Source organism: Felis catus, chromosome B4 (genome assembly GCF_018350175.1).
Source record: "Felis catus isolate Fca126 chromosome B4, F.catus_Fca126_mat1.0, whole genome shotgun sequence".
Lineage (NCBI taxonomy): Eukaryota > Metazoa > Chordata > Mammalia > Carnivora > Felidae > Felis > Felis catus.
Genome location: NC_058374.1, coordinates 116,142,560 through 116,163,989, shown reverse-complemented (window position 1 = coordinate 116,163,989; position 21,430 = coordinate 116,142,560). Strand labels below are relative to the sequence as shown.

Below are 21,430 nucleotides of genomic sequence, written 5' to 3'. Positions count from 1 at the left end.
TGTACCTAACGTTTTATAACCTGTTCTTGTTTCACTGTTCCACTAGCCACTGTTAAGATGACTTTTGGTGTATGTTTACATTTTTTAAGTTAAATGGTGCTCTACTTACTTAGTGACCACACACTTTCTGTCTTTTCTCATGTAATCTCCAATGTTTTCACTCTCATTTCCCCTCTGTTTTAGGATGATGATGGTGATGATGAGTTATCTAGTATTTACATCAGACACTATTCTGGAAATTATATTGGTACATTCGTTCTCAGAGTAGTCTACAGGGTTGGTGCCTTTATTAGCCCCTTGTGATGGATCAGGAAAGCAAGGTTTAGGAACTTGCTTGAAGCCACACACTTTTGTAAGGGACAGAACTGAATTTGAACCTTGTTATTGGTTCAGAATCCATATTCCTAATTCCCTTGACATTTCCCTTGTGAGCACTTAAGTTCCGGGTCAGGGACATACTCTTTATGGAGAAAGTGGATTATAATCTGAACAATGTACTTTCCAGTTTTTCTGGATAAAGCTGATTGTTAAGTCTTGTCTCGGCCCCTTCCATTCTCTGTGACCTGTGGTAAGTTATTTCGGCTTTCTCAGCTCCTGTGGGCCTTCTCAGCTCTCAAGTTCTATGCCTTTATTGTGGAAAAACGCAAAACAGGGCTCCTGGGTGGCGCAGTCGGTTAAGCGTCCGACTTCAGCCAGGTCACGATCTCGCGGTCCGTGAGTTCGAGCCCCGCGTCAGGCTCTGGGCTGATGGCTCAGAGCCTGGAGCCTGTTTCCCATTCTGTGTCTCCCTCTCTCTCTGCCCCTCCCCTGTTCATGCTCTGTCTCTCTCTGTCCCAAAAATAAATAAACGTTGAAAAAAAATTTAAAAAAAAAAAAAAAAAAAAAAAAAAAAGAAAAACGCAAAACAGAGGCAGCATTCAGGGACAGACCCGGAAGGACAAGAACATTATTATCCACTCAGATTTCAGGAGCACTTACATTTGGCCCCAGCAGACATTCCTGTGAGGAAGTTGTTTAACTTCTCCCTATTTTACTGAGCAGGAGGTAGATAGTGCCCAGGAGAAGTCCCCACAGAGACTGTGAGGTTTTCGTGGGTGCTAAAAGAGGTCCTTGTGATAGGCAAATCCCATGACATACTTCCTTTTGATATTTTGAGATTTGGGGCTCTTGTGCCTAACCAACAAGTGTGGAGACCAAAGCACACGTGCTCCTCACTAGTGCACAGTGTTGCTGTCTCTTCCGATGTTTTTGGAGACGTGTGGCTAGAAGGAGCTATTGGAAGATTTGGGTTCTTCGGCGGGCAGTGTGTGTGGCTGGGCTGGTGGGGTGGCCTGGGCAAGCCCGAGGTCACTGCTGCACTTTACCTGACGTTGGTAATGAGGTGTGGTCCACTTGGAACCGCAGATACTTCTCCAGGCTCCTGTTCCACCACCCTTGCTCGGCAAAAGGGACAGGAGAACCGGATGTTTGTCCTACAGGAGAGAGAGTTCACTCCTGTGCAGTTTCTCTTCCTTTTTCATGTAGACTTAAAGAAAAAAAAAAGGGGGGGGGGGTTCCTGAACTTGGTTGGCTTCCAGCTATATCACAGCCCCTTACTTTGCTCCGTGGGTGTTGGTGATCCTCTGGTACAGAGACTGGTGGTACTCATGTTCCTCTGCCAGCTCCCCCTGGCCGGCAGCTTCATTTTCTAGTGTTCTTTCCCCCTGTTTGCCAGCCATCTCTGAGGAGATGTGGACATTTTCTTCTTCATTCAGTTCTTCTAGAAACAACAAAAGCATACCTATTAAAAAAAATTTTTTTTTTTTTCTGGGGCGCCTGGGTGGCTCAGTCGGTTGGGTGTCCGACTTCAGCTCAGGTCATGATCTCACAGCTGGTGGGTTCGAGCCCCGCATCGGGCTCTGTGCTGACAGCTCAGAGCCTGGAGCCTGCCGGTTTCTGTGTCTCCCTCTCTCTCTGCCCCTAAACCACTCGCATTCTGTCTCTGTCTCTCTCAAAAATAAATAAACATTTTAAAAAAATTAAAAAAAATTTTTTTCTATTGTTGACTTGGGAAATATCCCCTGTTGCTTTTGCCAGGGGATAAGGCAGCCTTTGTTCTATCCAGTGAAATATTTGGGGGCCTTATTTCAAAGTCTAAGTCCCTGGGATAACAAGTGGTGGTGACAGTGAGCCCTGTTTATGTTTGGGCATTGGGAGTCTGAATTAAATTGAGTAGAGCAATAATGAAGCACTAAATGTACACGGAAAACATATGTGTCAGTCACATTTTCAGGCTTCCTGTGGGAACTGGGGTTATAACAACAGTAATGATGCCATGTTGTTGATAAAACAGTAACATTGGCATTTGTTGAGTACTCACCACGTGGTAGATAGCCTGCTCATTTAGACATCTCTGAGGTGTGTGTGTGAATTGTGTTTTGCAGGAACGAGAAACTGAGGCTCAGATTAAGTCACTTGCTCCAGGTCACCTAGAAGCAGGAGAACTGGGCTTTAGATTCAGGTGAGCCCACAGTCCCCACCTTCAACCTGGCACATTATAAGAGAATCTGGGCATTTATAACTTCACATTTTGAGATACCTGAAAAAATTGTATTGATAAATAGAAGAAAAAATTTGTTTTTCCTCTCCATTATGTTTCTCTGAACTGAATAGGACTTATGTAATGAATATGATTAAAGGGGCATGGGATTTAAGCAGGCATTTCTCCAAAGAAGATAAGTAAATGGTCAGTAAACACAAGAAGTGATGTTCAGCATCACTGGTTGTTAGGAAAATGCGTATGAAACCATACTGAAATATTATTTCCTACCATCAGGAATGGCTAAGATGAAAAAGACAGGCAACTGCAAGTGTTGGTGAGGTTGCACGGAAGTTTGAGCCCTCATACCTTGCTGTTGTGGTTGTTGAATGGTGCAGTCACTTTGCTGACAGTTTGGCACTTCCTCAAAATACCAAACATAGAGTTTCTGTGTGATCTGGTATTCTACTCCTAGACCAAAAAGAGCTGGACACCCAAACATGTGTGCAGGTTATTTGTCTTTTTATTATTATGTTTTAAGAGTTTTTTAAAAAACACAGTGTGGATACGAGTCCCTTGTCAGATACGTGATTGGCCGGTATTTCCTCCCATTCTCTGGATTATCTTTTCATTTCGTTGCTGGTGTCCTTTGGTGCCCCAAAGTTTTTAATTCTGATGAAGTCTATTTTATCTGTTTTTTTCTCTCGTCACATGTGCTTTTAGTTCTGCGTGTTTTTGAAGTGCTAAAAATATTAGCTTATTTTTTATTCCAGACCAGTTGATTGCTGTAATATACAAGAGGAGCTAGCTGTGAGTAATTGAATAATTCATGTCCCTTGTTAGAGAAGAATAGCAAGCCCACACAACTATGAGGTTCAGTGATATCAATGGTTTTATTTCCTCATCTTTGTATTCCCCCCTCCCAAGCACTTAGCATGCTGTTGTGCATATAACACAGGCTCAAAAAATACTTGTTGACTAAATCTGGAAGGGAGAATTGATTTTTGCTGTATTTTGTTTGGGCTTTAAAAATAGTTCTGAGTTCAAATCTCAGCTTCACTTGCTGTGTGGCTTTTCCTAAGCATTTAACCTTAGTGAACTTCAGTTACCACACCAAGAGAAGAGAGGCAGTAATGTTTGCCTTGGAAGAGGGTTGTAAACGATTGCATGTAAAAACCTGTATACATGTAGAGATTCCACAAATAGCAGTTGCTGTTTATATCAATTAGTTGAATCTCTATCTCAGTTTCCCCATTTAGTAAGATGGGCGTGATGCTTGTCTTAAATCTAGTATACTTAGAGATTCATGAGATAATAGACTTGATTCTTCCCTACTTCTTTGATAAGGCAAATAGTCCGTTTCCCAGGACTTCCGGAGAACCTTTCTTGGTCCCCATCCGTCTCCATTTTTGTGGAATTCATGTTGATGGAATATTAAATGTATGAGCTAGTTGCACTACCAAATACAGAAGCCACAGGCTACATGTGATTATTCAAGCTAAAATGAATTAAAATAAAAAAATTTAGTTCCTCAGTTGAACTAGTTACATTTCAAGTGCTGGATAGCCACATGTGGCTAGTGGCTACCGTGTTAAACACTGTTTGTACAGAACATTTTCATTGTCACTGAAGGTTCAGTTGGACAGTGCTGGAACAAAATGGGCACCTTTTTTTTTTAAAAAAAATTTTTTTTTTCAACGTTTATTTATTTTTGGGACAGAGAGAGACAGAGCATGAATGGGGGAGGGGCAGAGAGAGAGGGAGACACAGAATCGAAACAGGCTCCAGGCTCTGAGCCATCAGCCCAGAGCCTGACGCGGGGCTCGAACTCACGGACCGCGAGATTGTGACCTGGCTGAAGTCGGATGCTTAACCGACTGCGCCACCCAGGCGCCCCCAAAATGGGCACTTTTATGTGACTTTCTGTTCAACTGCAGAGCCTGTGGAATAAGGCTTTTCTATAACCTCAGCTAAGCAGCCCCTTCCCAGCTCCTCTCCTTCCCCACTTAGGGGACCCAGGCTTAAGATTCTGAGTGGTTTTGAATCTTGGGAAACAACTACATAACCCAAGATGGCTTCATTCTGTGTTCTTATTATTTCAGGAATTTCAGCTTCCCCTCTGCTGATGCTGTGCCTTCGTACATTTGGTCATTAGGAAGGGTAGAAGTGGAGCCATTTTGGGCAGTTATGGTTGGGTGAATACCACTGTGGCCTGAGGGGTGGCAAGATGTTTCCCCAAATCCCTAATTTTCTATGATGTATCGGGTGCTAGAAAAAAAAAGGGAAACCTATAATATAAACAGTTATTTCGGATTCTGGAATTTTTTTCCAGACAAAGTTTGACAAAGAATCCTGAATATTCCTCTCCGTTCGTCACCCTACTAAACTAACATCAGTAGATTTCTTCCTGATGACTTTGGACATATTCTGATCAGGTTGCCATGCACCTGCAGTCTTCTCTTTGACTTAAAAATTAACAGTAGGAGAGGGGCACCTGGATGGCTCAGTCAGTTAAGTGTTTGACTCTTGGGTTCGGCTTAGGTTATGATCTCACAGTTCATGAAATCAAGCCCCTTGGTGAGCTCTGTGCTGACTGTGTGGAGCCTGCTTGGGATTCTCTTTCTCCCTCTCTTTCCCTCCCTCCCCCCCTGCCCCTTCCCTGCTTTGTTGAAATAAATAAACCAAAAAAACCACAAAAAACAGGAGAATTAAATTCATTTTGTTGACAGGTTTGCTCTTACATCTTCTTCCTTTCTCTTAATCTACAAATCTTTTTAAAAAAATAATTTTTAATGTTTATTTACTTTTGAGAGAGAGTGGCAGAGCGTGAGTGGGAGAGGGGCAGAGAGAGGAGACACAGAATCCAAAGCAGGCTCCAGTCTCTGAGCTGTCAGCACAGAGCCTGATGTGGGGCTTGAACCCATGAACCGTGAGATGATGACCTGAGCTGAAGACGGATGCTTAACCGACTGAGCCCCATTATTCTACACATCTTCTAAAATCACTTCTTTTATGAGAATGGCTTCTCATAAACCATTCCTATAATTTATACCTTCCCAGATCAATCCTGAGAATAGTTTCTTTTTGACTTGATCCAAAATGTGAAATCATGCAACGAATGAGGGGCCGTGCGTATGGATAGGGTTAACATTCTTCTCCATCTGCTTTTAAGTGAGTGTTGGCTTTGCCGGGCCAGGTGAATGAGCCCACAGTCATTCCTCAATGGAATGAAGTGATTAATTTTAGGCTGTTTCAGCATTTCCAAAACCTGGATTCTAGTAACGTTCCTTGGAAAAGGGGGTCTGTGGTTTCCGTAGGCACTGTAGCTTTCCAGGAGGAGAAGCTCACCAGACCCTAAAACCCTTATGTGGCCCGGCATCCTGTGGTTTTGTGGCCTGCAGGACACCCATTAGGGAACTGCTGGGCTGGAGGACGATATCTGATAGACAGGAAAACACCCACTGTGGGAGAGTGCAAATGGAGCAGTCTTGAGCATACTTCTGCTTTTCGTTTCTCACTTGTTTCTCAGTTTTTGTTTCTCACTGATTATTTTTAACCCAGAGCGTGGTCGTTTGAAGCTCTCATAAACTCATGGGCCCTCATCAGATAAAGGTGCCCCAAATCTTATGGAATCAGGAACATCATCTGGCATGAAGAGAAGGTAAAAATTGCTGTCTTTTTTTTTTTTTCTTCCTTTTTCAAAGGAGCCTTTTAGTGAAGTTGCTAATTCATTTCTCTCTGGCGTACATTTCGGGTCTACTAAATCTATGTTTCTGTTTCAAGGTACAATCACATTCTAAGAAATAAGCAATTTATAGGCAATTCTGTGATGAGGATCTGGTCATGGCTTTTAGAAGACATCTGAAGCTCTGAGGACAAATTTTGTTGCCAGGACCATGGATTATATGTGTGTCTTGCTTCTATTAATACTTTTTTGAGCAGATTAAGTAAATGAACTTCTATTTAACTTGGTCTAATAGTGTTAGCCAGGCTAGTGCCTGATAACAACAGCAACAATAATAGCTAACGTTTCATAAGTAGTCACCGTCTGACAGGCCCTGTTCTGAGTATATAAAGATGGTAACTCATTTAATCTTCACAAAAATGCAGTGAGGGAGCTGTTATTTTCCTCACTTTAAAATGGGAAAATACTGTAGGCACTTTATAATAGTGAAGGTGAGAATTAAGTATTGGGTCTGTATTCATACCAATGAAAATAACAAAGCATACTTTATGGTACATTTTCTTCAATTTTGAGATCGTGCTAATTTCCATAAAATCCCAAGTGGTGTGTGGCACATAATTGATTTTGCAATGAATACATTCTTTTTTTTTAAGTTTATTTATTTATTTTGGGAGAAGGAGAGTACTCACATGTGCACGTGAAGGGGGGAAGGGTAGAGAGAGAGGGAGGGAGGGAGAGAAGCCCAAGCAAGCTCCGCACTGTCTGTGGAGCCTGATGCGGGGCTTGAATTATGAACCGTACAATCATGACCTGAGCCGAAATCAAGAGTCCTATGCTTAGCTGACTGAACCACCCAGGCACCCCACAGTTAATTTGTTCTGCAGATACCTGTCATACATTTTATAGCTTCTAATTTGGAATTTTTAGATGTCAGCCAATGCTATAAAAATGAAATTTACTTAACGTGTTTTTTTCAACAGCCTGTTCTCGGGCCAGTTTCTGTGTTTAATGACTGAGCCCCCGACCCTGTTCTCATAGAGATGTTATCACTTGGGGAGGAGGTGTAATCCTCCCAACAGTTGTCATTTCTTAGGCCATGACAGGGAAGGTGGTTTCTTGTGTTTTATTTTATTTTATTTTATTTTATTTTATTTTATTTTATTTTATTTTATTTTATTTATTAACGTTTATTTATTTTTGAGACAGAGAGAGACAGAGCATGAACGGGGGAGGGTCAGAGAGAGGGAGACACAGAATCTGAAGCAGGTTCCAGGCTCTGAGCTGTCAGCACAGGGCCCGACTCGGGGCTCGAACTCACGGACCGCGAGATCATGACCTGAGCTGAAGTTGGCCGCCCAACCGACTGAGCCACCCAGGCGCCCCTTGCATTTTATTTAAAAAAAAAAAAAAAGTCTAACCGAAAAGGTCTGTAGGCTGCGGTGGGACAAGAAGCTGGGGAGATGCCACATGTCTTGGATGATTTTTTCCTCCCCAGCTTTATTGAGATATTGATATACATGTAAATTTAAGGTACACAGTGTGATGATTTGATAAGTGTATGTATTGTAAAATAACTACCAAAATAAGGTTAGTTAGCACCTTGATCCCCTTACACAGTTACTTTTTTGCGTGTGTGGTGATAACATTTAAGATCTACTCTTGGGGCACCTGGGTGGCTCAGTTGGTTAAGCATCTGACTTCGGCTCAGGTCTTGATCTCCTAGTTTGTGAGTTTGAACCCCACATCTGGCTCTGTTGCTGACATCTCAGAGCCTGGAGCCTGCTTCAGATTCTCTCTCTCTCTCTCTCTCTCTCTCTCTCTCTCTCTCTCTCTGCCACTCCCCCTCTTGTGCTCTCTCTCAAAAATAAATAAACATTAAAAAAATCTACTTGGGGCCCCTGGGTGGCTCAGTCAGTTAAGTGTCCCACTCAGGTCATGATCTTGCAGCCTGTGGGTTTGAGCCCAGTGTCGGGCTCTGTGCTGACAGCTCGGAGTCTGGAGCCTGCTTCGGATTCTATGTCTCCCTCTCTCTCTGCGCCTCCCCCACTCACACTTTTTCTGTCTCAGAAAAATGAATAAACCTTAAAAAAAAAAACTATTCTCAGCAACTTTCAAGCATATAATCCATTAGTGTTAGACACAGTCACTGTGCTGTACCTTAGATCCCCAGAACTTATACATCTTACAGCTAGAAGTGTGTGCCCTTTGATCAACCTCTCCCCAATTCCCCACTCTCTGGCAGTCACCGTTCTACTCTCTTTTCCTATGACTTTGGCTTTTTTTAGATTCTACGTGTAAGTGAGAACACACTTGGTCTTTTTCTGACTTCTTTCTCCTAGCATAATGGGTCCATCAGATGACTTTTGAGTTGCTCTGCAGCCCTTGCTTGATTCCTCCCAAAGCAGCCAGCCTCAGGTCATAGCTTCATGCTACTCTTGAACTCAGGCTTCTAGCTGCTGGGGAGAGGGACTATCAGGGAGAGAGAATCACATGCTGCGAAAGGAGCCACCAGCATTGCCTTAATAAAGGGTCAGATGTACTGTTCCTAATGCAAATGAAGAGAAGAAAGTCAAGGTGTGGGGAGAATGCCCTTATGAAAAATGAGGCCTTGCTTCCCTTGGTTGAATCAGCTTTAAAGGAAAACAGGAGGAGAGAAGGGGAGGAGGCAAGAGTCTCCCTGGGAGATTCTGCACAAAGGTACATTTCAAGTTGGTAAGCAGGGCCCTGGGCTGTTGGAGAAGCCAAATCTAGCAGCCACCCCAGACTGTCACTGTCACCTGGAACCTGCTTCCCCTGACCCCCACTCCCCAAATCTGCCTTGCTGCTTATGCTTAGTGTGCTGTGATAATGAAATATTCTTCTGTTGGGTTGTGTGAGTTGACAGATAGTGATGTTCTCTCAGTAAAATGATGGGCTGAAAGGATGTTGGGAAGCTTTTCGTTTTTCTTTCTTTCTTTCTTTCTTTTTTTTTTTTTCCAGTAACGTATATTGAGTTCTTCGTATGTGCCAGGTGTTGCTCTAAGCATTTTCACATCCTTGCCTTATCGAAGCATCTACACAGCCCTATGAGGTGACGCTTTACTGTCCCACTTAACAGACTAGGAAACCGACCCTCAGAGAGCTTGAATGACTTGTCTGAACCAAGGCTCACATTAGGAAGTTGGCTTTTGGAGAACAGTGGTTTTAGCTTCTGCCTCAGGCAGGAATCCAGTTAAGTCATCCTGGGAAGATGGAGATCTTTTTTTTTTTAAGAAAAAAAATATATAGGTACACAGCTCTAATTAAACAAAGAAACAAAATATCATCTTTATTGTTGGAGAAATTATGTGATTGTTTCCGGACCTGACCAAGAGACTGTGAGTCACGTTTGGTTTCTGGGTCTCGGGCCTGGGTGTCGGGGTGAGAAGCAACTAAAGACCTAAGGAATTAACTTGCATGGTCTTTACATTTAGGCCAGGAGATCTGGCATGAGTAAAATGTGATACGATAATATGGTCCCAAATCAGAGGGGCCTGGAGTGACTCAAGATAAGAACGATACACCCCTTCCTGCCTCCACCCTCCCTCACGCTTCAGGGAACCATCACTTTCCCTATTAGAATGTAAATTCTGATTTTTGTCTGTTTTGTTTATTCCTGTGTTCCCAGTGTTTGGCACATTAAAGCTACTCAGTATTTGTTGGGAAAAAATGAGTTAATAATGTATAAATCCCATGGCTAAACATTTTGGCTCTCTGGGTAGCAACATGACAGTTTATCTCCTGTCACATATCCTGTGGTAGCAGCAGTGATGACACAGGCTTTCCAACCAAAATGCACAACCCCAGATTGTTAGGAGGCGAGGTCCTCACCGTCCACCCCGCACCAGCCAGCCGTTCTGGCACCGTGGGCCCTTCCCTCCCCACAGCTGCGCAGGGCTGAGGAGTGGTGGCAGTGGCTGGTTCACCCACCCTGCTCGCCTAGAAAAGGTCAGCAGCCTGTGCCCCACTTGTCATACGCGTCCGTCAGGCTCCAGGGTTCCCAGGTAGTTGGTTCTAGTCACCTCCTTCCGTGTTGGTGGAGGGACGACTCCTAGAGCTTCCTGCTGTGCCATTTTGCATGAGGTCACTCCCCAAAGCCTTGTTTTTATTTTTTTTATTTTTTTTAATTTTTATTTTTTAACGTTTTACTTATTTTTGAGACAGGGAGAGACAGAGCATGAACAGGAGAGGGTCAGAGAGAGGGAGACACAGAATCTGAAACAGAATCCAGGCTCTGAGCTGTCAGCACAGAGCCCGACGTGGGGCTCAAACTCATGGACCGCGAGATCATGACCTGAGCCGAAGTCGGCTGCTTAACCGACTGAGCCACCCAGGCGCCCCCCAAAGCCTTGTTTTTAAATGGGAAAAACTTGGTCTGTATGGCAGAAGGAGCGTCCACAGGGAGGAGGAGTGGCAGTCAAAAGTTCCCTTCCTTCCATGTCTGCTGAGTAACTTCTGGGGTCCCTGCCCTCGAGGAGCTCACTGGAGGGGGCCAAGAGGCACGTAAGATAGAAAACTTACAATTGTGCAAAAGTGCTGGAAATGCTGTAGCAGAAGCAAGAACAAAATGCCAGGGGACAGAGAGGGAGGGGTTCAGGACTCTTGTGACAACTTCACGAATAAGGGAGCATTTTATGTGGCCAGGAATATCAAAGTGCTTTGTAAGCCGAAGGTCCAGACAGGGTAGTAAATGCAGGCACCTTGACTCGCGGCTTCCTTTATGGCACGCCTCCTCTCCTCGCTGTCCCTACTCTTCCTCGTATCTTAGTCATGCCTGGAGCTCACTCCAGTCACGCTGTCAACCCACAGTCATCCTCACTGTCTTTGAAACCATCTCTGGTTTGCTTCATTGTTGTGTCTCTGAAGCCTTCCCTGCCACCCCATTCAAAGTGGCATGTCTTTGTCCTCTTACTTTGCTTTATTTTCATTCGTAGTCGTGCACTCTCTGGCATTATGTTTATGAATGGACAAGTGATATTTATTGGTACATGTATTCATTTACTCAACGGGTATTGATTGAACCACCCCCATGTGTTAGGCACTGCTCTAGGCGCTGGATAAATGGACAAGACAAAGTCCTTGATTTCATAGGGTTTACATTCTAGTGTGGAGAGACAAACCAAAACCAAATGAACAAGTGATTTCTGGTAGTGCTAAGTATATGAAGAAAATCAAATAGGGCAGTTAGGTAGAGTGACTGGTTCCTGGGGGAGAGCCACTTTCAATTTGGAGATCAGGAACAGCCTGTCTGTGGAGATAATACTTGGATTGAGACTTGAATGGTAAGAAGAGGCCAGATGTTATGGTTTGAATTATGTCCCGTAAGAAAATCATGTTGAAGTTCTAACCCCCAGTACCTGAGGATGTGACTTTATTTGGGAATAGGGTAGTGGCAGATGAAACTAGTCAAGATGAGGTCATACTGGAGTAGGATAGGCCTCTAATCCAATGTGAGTGGTACCCTTATTAAAAAGGAGATATTGGGGCGCCTGAGTGGCACAGTTGGTTAAGTGTCCGACTCTTGATTTTGGCTCAGGTCATGATCTCACAGTTGGTGACTTTGAGCCCTGTGTTGGGCTCTATGTTGACAGCGTGAGGCCTGCTTCTGATTCTCTCTCTGCCCCTCCCCCACTCATGTTTGCTGTCTCTCAAATAAACTTTAAAAAAATTTAAAAAAAGAAATCTAGAGACAGACAGTAGACAGGGATGATGCCACGTGATGATGATGGCAGAGATCCAATGGATTCCAAAGATTGCCAGCAAACAACTGGAAGGTAGGAGGGCAGGATGGAACAGATTCTCTCTCATAGCCCTCAAAGAGACACTGTGACGTTGGACTTTGAGCCTTCAGAAATTTGAGACAATAAATTTCTGTTGTTGAAGCCACCCAGTTTGTGATATTTTTTGACAACAGCCTTAGGAACTTCATATACCTGTTTATGGATCTTGGAGTATACTGTTTCCAGGAGAGGAAATAGCAAGTGCAAAAGCCCCATGGCAGGAATTATATTAACCAGCTAGCTCGCTGTAGTATAATTATTTGTTTTCATATGTGCTCTCCTACCTTAGACTGTGAGCTCCTCAAGAATAAAGATGGTGTCTTATTGGTTATTAGTCCCCTGTGCCTACCAGAACTTAGAAAAGCAGGAAGTAGTGTGCCTCAGATACAGCCAGATCCAGGGACTCACATAGCCTCCCCCACCCCTCTTTCTATCTATCCATCTCCCATTTTGGCCCCTGTCTATGGCTGGTCCCATGCTCTAAGCATTTCCTTGTGCCTCCATGTAGTGGGGTACAAGGGACCTCACCGCATTGGGGTCATAACCTTGCAGCTCTCAGTCCAAGAGAGGAGAAGGATAGTTTTTTTCCCCTAGCTTCAGCAGAATAAATCTCAGAGGTAGACTCTGCCTGGTTACTTTGAGTCACAATATATGACTACACTTGTGGCTGAGAGTAGGGTAGGGGGCAAATTTACCTCTTTCAGAATCACATAGGGTTAGGAGCAAAAGACCCGTCCCTCTCTGAAATCAGGGAACATGAATCAGGGATAGTGTACCATAGTGGCTCTGAGCTCAGACCCTAGAACTGCACTGCCTGGGTTGGAGTCCTGACTCTGCCACTTGCCAGCTGTTGGACATTGTGCATGTTGCTCTCTGTGCCCTAGTTTCCTACCCACTCAGAGGATGTTGTGAGGATGTGAAATGGGACAGGACACATGACGCACTTGGAACAGTGCATGGCACATGGTAGATACAAGCTATGTGGGTGCTATTTATTGTAGTTTGTAGGTTTTTTTGTTTTGTTTTGAGTGTAGTTGACACACAATGTTATGTTAGTTTCAGGTGTACAAATTAGTAAATTGGTATTGTGGAATATATAGCTTCCTCCTGATTTATCTCTACGGGTATTGATTAAAAGGGAATAAGGTTGACACTGGCCTGAATGCTGAAGTAATCCTTTCAAATTCACACTTTTTCTACATAGTGTCTTTTCTTTTTCTCCTCCTCCTCCTCTTCCTTCTTCATCTTCTTCTTTTTTAATTGAAGTATAATTAACACACAGTATTGTGTTAGGTTCAGGCATACAATATAATGATTTAACAGTTCCATACATTATTCAGTGCTCATCAAGATAAGTGTTTTCTTCATCCCCTTTATTTCACCCCTACCCCCACCTACCACCCCTTTGGAAACCACCAGTTCTCTGTATTTGAGTCTGTTTGTCTCTTTTTTCTTTGTTTTGTTTCTTGGATTCCACTCTAAGTGAAATCATGTGGTATTTTTCTTTCTCTGGCTTATTTCACTAAGCATTATATTCTCTAGCTCCATCCATGGTGTTACAAATGGCAAGATCTCATTCTTTTTTCTGACTAAGTAATATTCCATTGTATATGTGCGCCATATCTTCTTTATCCATTCACCTGTGGATGGACACGTGGGCTGTTTCCATATCTTGGCTATTGGAAATAATGCTGCATTAAACGGAGGGTGCGTGTATCTTTTTGAATTCATGTTTTCATCTTCTTTGGGTAAATACCCAGTAGTGGAATTATCGGGTCATATGGTAATTCTGTTTTTAACTTTATGAGGCACCTCCATACTGTTTTCCACTGTGCATCAATTTGTGTTCGTACCAGCAGTGCACAGAAGGCTCCTTTTTCTCCACATCCTTGTCAACCCTCGTTATTTCTTGTGTTTTTGATTTTAGCCGTTCTGACAGGTGTCAGGTAATGCCTCACTGTAGTTTTGATTTGCATTTCCCTTATGATGAGTGGTGTTGAGCTTCTTTTATGTGTCTGTTGGCCATCTGTATGTTTTCTCTGAAGAAATGTCTATTTGGGTCTTATGCCCACTTTTTAATTGAGTTATTTGTTTTTTGGGTGTTGAGTTGCATAAGTTCTTTCTATATTTTGGGTATTAACTCCTTATTGGATACGTCATTTGCAAATACCTTCTTCTTATGATTCCTCTTTTCTTCCTGTTCTCTACTTCCTTCTGCATATGAAAACAACACACTAATACTAATTCGGATACTTTCAAAGCATTATTTTAAAGATATTGTCATAGTTCCTCTTTGTTATTTGGGAAGAACTGGTTCATTTACCCATTGGCCAGTTCTTAACCCTCAAGAATTTTATCTTTAAGATCTGCATTCATATATCTTATTAGGGCACTTAAGGTGATTTGATTTGTTTATCTTTATTGTAAAATGGATGCATTTTCATTAGGCATAAACTGAAGAAGGGAATATTTTACTGCAATGGGTAGGACTTCAATTTGGGGTCTACAAGGTCTTTGAGAGCCAGAGTCTTCAGGTGAAGTCTGAAGATGACAAATTGTTATGTGTTGAGTGCTTCCTGTTTGCCAAGCACTTGCCTGAGTGTGTGATGTGGAGCCTTTCATTCATCCTCATGGAAATCGTACTAGAGGTCTAACGCCTCCATTCCACAGGTGAGCAAGCCAAAGGTCAGAAAAGTCCAGCGTGTCGGCAGAGTTCTTCTAGATAGTAAGACCTGGTCTAGTTGTGGACCTGGGACTTAGACCCAGGCTCTTTCGTGGTGTATTTGAACTTTGACCGCTTACTTGGTGACCATCATTTGCCATTACAGAATCCTGATGTGTGAAAGACAGATTTCAAATTTGAAAAACCAAAACAAAACAAAAACGAAAGAAAAATCAGACACTATAATCTGCTACAGTTATATAGCATTATAGGCTATTGATATGTAAAGACAGTTTCAGGATTGCTGTAGGAATCCAAGTTCCCCAACTTGACTTGAAAAAATGTGTGTATGATGTCATACACATGTTAAAAGTCAATCTGTGTGTGATAACATACTGATCCTACTTTAGATACTTTTAAAACATTATTTTAAAGACACTATACTTCTTTATTATTTGGGACTGTGAAGTCTAATTGGGACACCACAGTATACACTTCTCCTTGAACCCAAAGTGGTCACTATTTTTAGAGGAGAGGAAAAGAAACTAGCGTCTGGGACAGGCTTTCATCATTTTTCTCTGTTTCTCGGTGTGTTCTCTGATGTACCCAAATGTAAGGGTGTGGGAAACTTTCCTCCTTCCTTCATAGGATCTCCAGCTGGGGCCCTGCATGTCAGACTGACAAAAGACAGATGAACAAGAGAAAAACGAGTATGTTACCCTGAGCATTATGCATACATATGGGAGCCCTGCAGATGAGTAACTGAAAGAGGTACTTAGAACTTGGGGTTATGTACCATCTTACCAAAGAACAGTACATTTTTAGAGAAGCAGCTAGACAAAAGGTCTTTGAGCTTCTACTGTGGCGAGTTGTGGGAAGGCAAATCTACGGGGAAACTGATGGTAGAGAAGGGTTAGTTTTAGTAAAGTTGTTAATACAGATTCCTCTGGTGCCTTCCCTGGGCTGGTGAGGGTCTAGTGCCTCTGGCGATTAACTTTCATTCCTCCTGGTAAAGAGGGGATGGGGGCACCTTGACAAATTCAGGTCCTCTTTTTAGGCAAATAGGGGGAAAGCAGAGAGTTTTTTTCTGTATCTGCTTCTTCTCAGTTGTCTTCAGCTCAAAAATAATCCTTGTTCTAAAGTAGCATATTTTGGGGTGGCATATTCTGCTACCCTTCACAAACTATGCGTGGAGATAGTAGTTTGAAGCATTTTTTTCCAGAAGGGATGCCTACTACGTTGTGCGTACTGTTCTAGGTGTTGGAGATAATCGGTGAACAAGACGGACCCTTCCCCCTTCTTGGATCTTATGTTGTAGTTAGAGAATATAGGCAGTAATGAAATACAGGAATATAGTATTTATCACATGGCAGACGTTTACGAAGGAAAAAAAATAAGATAAAAACAGAGGGAGACAAACCATCAGAGACTCTTAAATACAGAGAACAAACTGAGGTCGATGGGGGTGGGGAAAATGGGTGATGGGCATTACGGAGGGCACTTGTTGGGATGAACACTGGGTGTTATATGTGAGTGATGAATCACTGGATTCCACTGAAGCCAAAACTATAGTGTATGTTAACTAACTTAAGAATAAATATTAAAAAAAAAAAAACAAGAACAGGCAAAAAGAGTGCCCTAAGGGCACATTGCAACTACAATTTTTTTTCGTGTTTATTTATTATTTTTGAGAGGCAGAGCATGAGCAGGGGAGGGGCAGCGAGAGAGGGAGACACAGAATCGGAAGCAGGCTCCAGGCTCTGAGCTGTCAGCACAGAGCCTGACACTAGGCTCGAATCCACCAACCGTGAGATCATGACCTGAGCCAAAGTCGGATGCTTAACTAACTGAGCCACCAGGTGCCCCTGGCAGGTTGCAATTTAAAATAGAAAGTCCTCGGGGCGCCTGGGTGGCTCAGTTGGTAAAGCCTCCGACTTCAGCTCAGGTCACGATCTCACGGTCCGTGAGTTCGAGCCCCGTGTCAGGCTCTGGGCTGATGGCTCAGAGCCTGGAGCCTGCTTCCCATTCTGTGTCTCCCTCTCTCTCTGCCCCTTCCCTGTTCATGCTCTGTCTCTCTCTGTCTCAAAAATAAATAAACGTTAAAAAAAAATTTTTTTTAAAATAGAAAGTCGTCACTGAAAGGTGATATTTGAACAAATTCCTGAGAAGGCGAGGGAATGAGCCGGTGGGACTCCACAGGGCTGGGGGTGGGGGAGGGGAGTGTTCTAAGTAGCAAGTATGGTAAGAGCATAAGCTTGGCTGGCTAGAGTGGCTGGGGGTGGAGAAGAGTAACTGGAGAAGAGATCTGAGAGATAACTGGGGAATGAGCAGGGATATGTCCAAGAAGGACTGGCAAACTATTGTAAAGACTTCGGGTTTAAGATCCCCTAGTCCGAGCTCCCAAAAGAGCGAAGTGTTCATTTCCTGTAGTGACCCTTTACTTGGGAAATATAGGGTCTCATCTGGGGACACAGCCGGTTAGACATCCTAGCAGAGGTGCTGAGTAGGCAGCTGAATGTAAGAGCCAGGAGTTCTGGGATGGAGATAGATACATGCGAGTCATCAGCATGTGGATTACAAGAATGTTAGAGCAAAGAGGTCTGGGACTAGACCCTGGGGCCCTGCACAGGCTGGGACTGTGAGTATCGAGTAGCAGAGAAGACTTGAAGGAGCAGCCAGTGATGTAGGGGAAAATTGAGGAGAAGCTAGTTTCTTAGAAGTCGGGTGAAGAAAAGGTTTCAAAGAGTAGTGTGCTCTATCAGATGCCGCTGATCAGTCAGAGATGACCAAAAATTGACAGCTGGATTTAGCAGTGGCCACTGGAGGTCATTGTTGCAATTATATTGGAGGCTGACTGCTGATGGATGCCATCTGCCAGGGTTTTTCTCGCAAAGTTGACGTGATGTGCTCAATTGTACGCTCTGTACAGTTCAACTTTCTTCTCTACCATTGTGGCCAGATCATTTCTATATACTTGTGTTTCTACTTGATGTGCAGTTTTAGAGCTGAAGTGTATTCCAGCGCAGCTGCCTTGTCTTACAGCTGAAGAGAACAAGGCTTGGACAGGCTAAGTGGTGCAAGCAGGTCTGCTCATTGTAGAACCAGACGACCCCAGGCTTCCGAGTGCCAGGCCTGCTGTTCTGCCTGCCGTACCTGGCCGGCTGTGCTTAAGTGCCGAAGTCATAGTAATGTGGGATCGTCAAGACCAACGGTCAAAAAAGAATTCTTGAGACGTTTTACAGTGCAAAAAGGTGTTTTGGTTATAGCACTGGGACAGGACCCGTGGGCAGAAAGAACTGCCTTGTGATTATGAGGAGTGACTGATTTTTCACAGGGTTTTCTGTCCTGTGGAGGTGAAGGTGATGATAGGGCTCCAGGAAACCGAGTCTGTAGGTTCCTGGAGGTCTGACTGTTATTGAGATTGTGTTTTTCTTGTAGATCAGTAAGACAGTTACAGACAGTTGTGGAGTTTCATGTCCTACATGACTGTGATCTTTATCAGCTGAACATTTTGTTTTTCCCCTGCCTTTGTTCTTAGAACCTGAGGAATGTTGTATATATTCCACTTTAGGGGGTGGGGTGGTTTGCAGGGTGTCAGCTTGCCTTTTGCTCTCTCAGTGCATAAAGAGAGCTCCTTCCTTGTCCCTCTAATTCTTACTGTTCTCTCTCTGATAGGCTTGTTGAGCTTGTTGGAACGTTATGCTCCAGAATGCCCTGGGGTTCTTCCAAACTGGGTTTGAATTCCAGTTCTTTTGCTCACTAGCTGTGTGAGTTTGGGCAGATAAGTTCATCTCAGTGTGCCTCAGTTTCTTCATCTACAAAATGGGGATAGTAGTGACACCTCATGGAGTTGTGAGAATTAAACTTTCACTTGCCTACCCAGTGCTTTGCACTGTGCCAGTACGTAATGAGTTCCATACAGGATGGTTCTTACTGGGATATCAAAACTTTAGTTTCCAGGACGTTGCTCTTATTAAAATTGTCTTTTAAAAGATTTTTCATTGATGCCATTGCCTGGGGTTTATTTACGAAACAGATTGAATAGAGTTACACCCACAAATCTGTTATGATTTTCCCTAAAGAAGTTACCAGATGTCTTTTTTCCCCCCTAGTTGCTGTTACTGGGAGAGGAAGTCCAACAAAAAAAACAACCTAATGCACACTCACAGCAGATACATAGTTTGTTCTACCTTTGTCATCACTGAAAAAAACAAGCACTGTCAGTTTCCATTTTCCCGGCTTGCTGTCACTGCTGCAGCAGGAGAGGCTGGTCCTGTCCGGTGTACCTTAAGAACTTCTTCAACGTTTATTTATTTTTGGGACAGAGAGAGACAGAACATGAACGGGGGAGGGGCAGAGAGAGAGGGAGACACAGAATCGGAAACAGGCTCCAGGCTCTGAGCCATTAGCCCAGAGCCCGACGCGGGGCTCGAACTCACGGACCGCGAGATCGTGACCTGGCTGAAGTCGGACGCTTAACCGACTGCGCCACCCAGGCGCCCCAAACTTCTTAACCCGGAGTGTAGTGCTGTTGATAGGCCTGCAGGGTGCATTAAGGGTTCCTCTCACTGCTCAGAACGTCTGTGTGCTTACTGTTAGGAATGGTGCAGATTTTTTCCAAAGGAATCTGTACCAACGCTTTTCAAAAGATACATGAAAAATTAATTGGTAGGGCCAATTAAGTGGTAATGCATATTTATAGATTTGCCTTCCTCAAATCAGCATCTGGTTAAAAAAACATTACTGACCAACCTGAATTGGTCAGTAAAGCATTTCTTAATTCTTTTTCTTTTGTCAGTGAACTGTTTTCCTGAGAGAGAGAGAGAGAGAGAGAGAGAGAGAGAGAGAGCACGAGAGAGAGAGTGTGTGTGTGTGTGTGTGTGTGTGTGTGTGTGTGTGTAGAGTGTAGAGCAGAGCTCGAGAGAGAATAGGGCTGGGAGCATAAAGGAAAAGTGTGAGTTACAGAATATTTTTCAGATTCATTGCAATTGTATTTCTTTAAACACATACAGGGACTTGGACTCACTCCAGTGTGTTTTCACTTGCACGATTAGAGTGGGAACCTGATATAGTGAATGGAAAATGTAAATGTGTTAAATGGTAATGAATAGCATCATTTATTTACATTTGTGCACTAAATACTAAAATTCCAATTATGTGCCAGATGCTGTGCTCAGCATGAGCCAATAAATAATAACTCATGCTAGCCTCTTTTAGTAAACTTTAATATTATGAAAACAATGTGAAAATGGTAAACTCCACATTACAGTAGTACAACAACAACAAATTCCTTTTTCATCTCAGACTGTTGGATGTTCTTGACTAGCCTTCCCAATCATATCACTGCATATTCACTTGTGTATGTATCTTCTTCATCATCTTTTTTTTTTTTTTTTTTTTTTTTTTTTTTTTTTTTTTAGTACAAATGGGATACTTAGAGTTCCACCTCTGGCTTTTTCTGTTCAGCAGTTTCTTATGAATATGTTACCATAGCATTCCATTATGTGAATATACCACAATTGAATTTTCTGGACTTAAAACTTATATTGAATTGTAGACATAACTTTCTGCATTAAAGAGTTCTCTTTTAAAGAGAATTATGTGGAATAACATCTATGATATTACTCTAGTGCTGGCCCATGATAGATTCACATAAGTATTAATAGAATGGATGAATTGATTGTGTTTATTCAGTTATTCATGTCATTTTTCTTTATAGATAATTTAAAATAAAATTCAGAACTATGAATGATAATGTTCCAAATTAATAGATTCTGTATTGATGAGGTTTGTGTCCTATCACCTGCATTCCCTAGCCCCTTATTTGCGTGGTGATATACTCAGAAATGTCCCTGATAATAACAGCATGAATAGTTCTGTGGTCCATCAGTTCCAAGGGGGAATCTCTGGGGTGCATTTCATTCTCTCTGGCAGGTATTTTAATTTAAATGAAAGACAGAGGCCTTAAACTCAGACAGTTCAGACTCTAGAAGCATATAAACACTGGTCAGAATTGTTTTCAGAGTTTGTCAAGGCTTTAGGGATCTCATTCTTAATGTCCAAGAGCTGTGCTCTGGGTGGAGGGATCTTCCATTCCTGTGGCACAGACCCTTTGGTGCCTCACTTTAGGCCCATCTTGGTTCAGGAGACAAATGGTCTACCGCGAGGTCATCTGACAATATAGGTGTTTTGGAAACTGGTTAATTGATTCTGTTGTCACTTGTCTGCTAATCTGTTACCACATGGACTTGAAAGGCTTGTGGTGGGTAAGATTCCCTGGTGGCTGCTATGGAGGACACTGAGAAGTAGACGGTGCAGGCCATGCCCTGAGGAACCTCTCACATTGCTTGGGGAGACATGACAGTGCCTATAGATAGCCAGCAGTATGGCGTATTCTGGCAGTAACAGCAGGGGCCCTGGAGTCACACTGACTGGACTCGCCTCTCTAAGCTGTGTGACCTCGGCAAGGTAGTTGGCATCTCATGCCTCAGTTTCCTCATCTGTAGAATGAAGATTATATTAGTGCTTGCCTGCATGTGGGAATTAAATGACTTGTTTGTGAAATATGCTTAGGCAATGCCCGACACGAGTGCTTAGTAATTGTTAGCTGCTGTTGCCATAGCTGACAGTACTACACGGAGGAAAAGGAGATGATAATAGCTGCTGTTTTGTGGTGAGAGCTCCTGGGCCTACGAATATCAGCCTCTGTGGTAAGTGCTTCACGTTCACTATCTCATCCGATCCTTACAGTGCCCTGCAAAGCAAGC

The 21,430-nt window shown here is 43.1% G+C and overlaps 1 protein-coding gene across 4 annotated transcripts in view; it reads left to right on the top strand.

The window, feature by feature from the left end:
- Positions 1-21,430, top strand: part of TMCC3 (transmembrane and coiled-coil domain family 3) — a 329,016-nt gene that overhangs the window by 37,351 nt on the left and 270,235 nt on the right. Inside the window, exons 1-2 of one of the 4 annotated variants that reach the window (XM_045062164.1) lie at positions 2,411-2,500; positions 6,080-6,179. The exons of 1 other annotated variant lie outside the window; for it this stretch is intronic. The gene's annotated coding sequence lies outside the window, so the exon portion shown is untranslated. Of the gene's footprint in view, positions 1-2,410; positions 2,501-6,079; positions 6,180-21,430 lie in introns of those variants that run through there. 2 more of the 4 variants (XM_019835348.3, XM_045062168.1) reach the window with 2 other exon arrangements.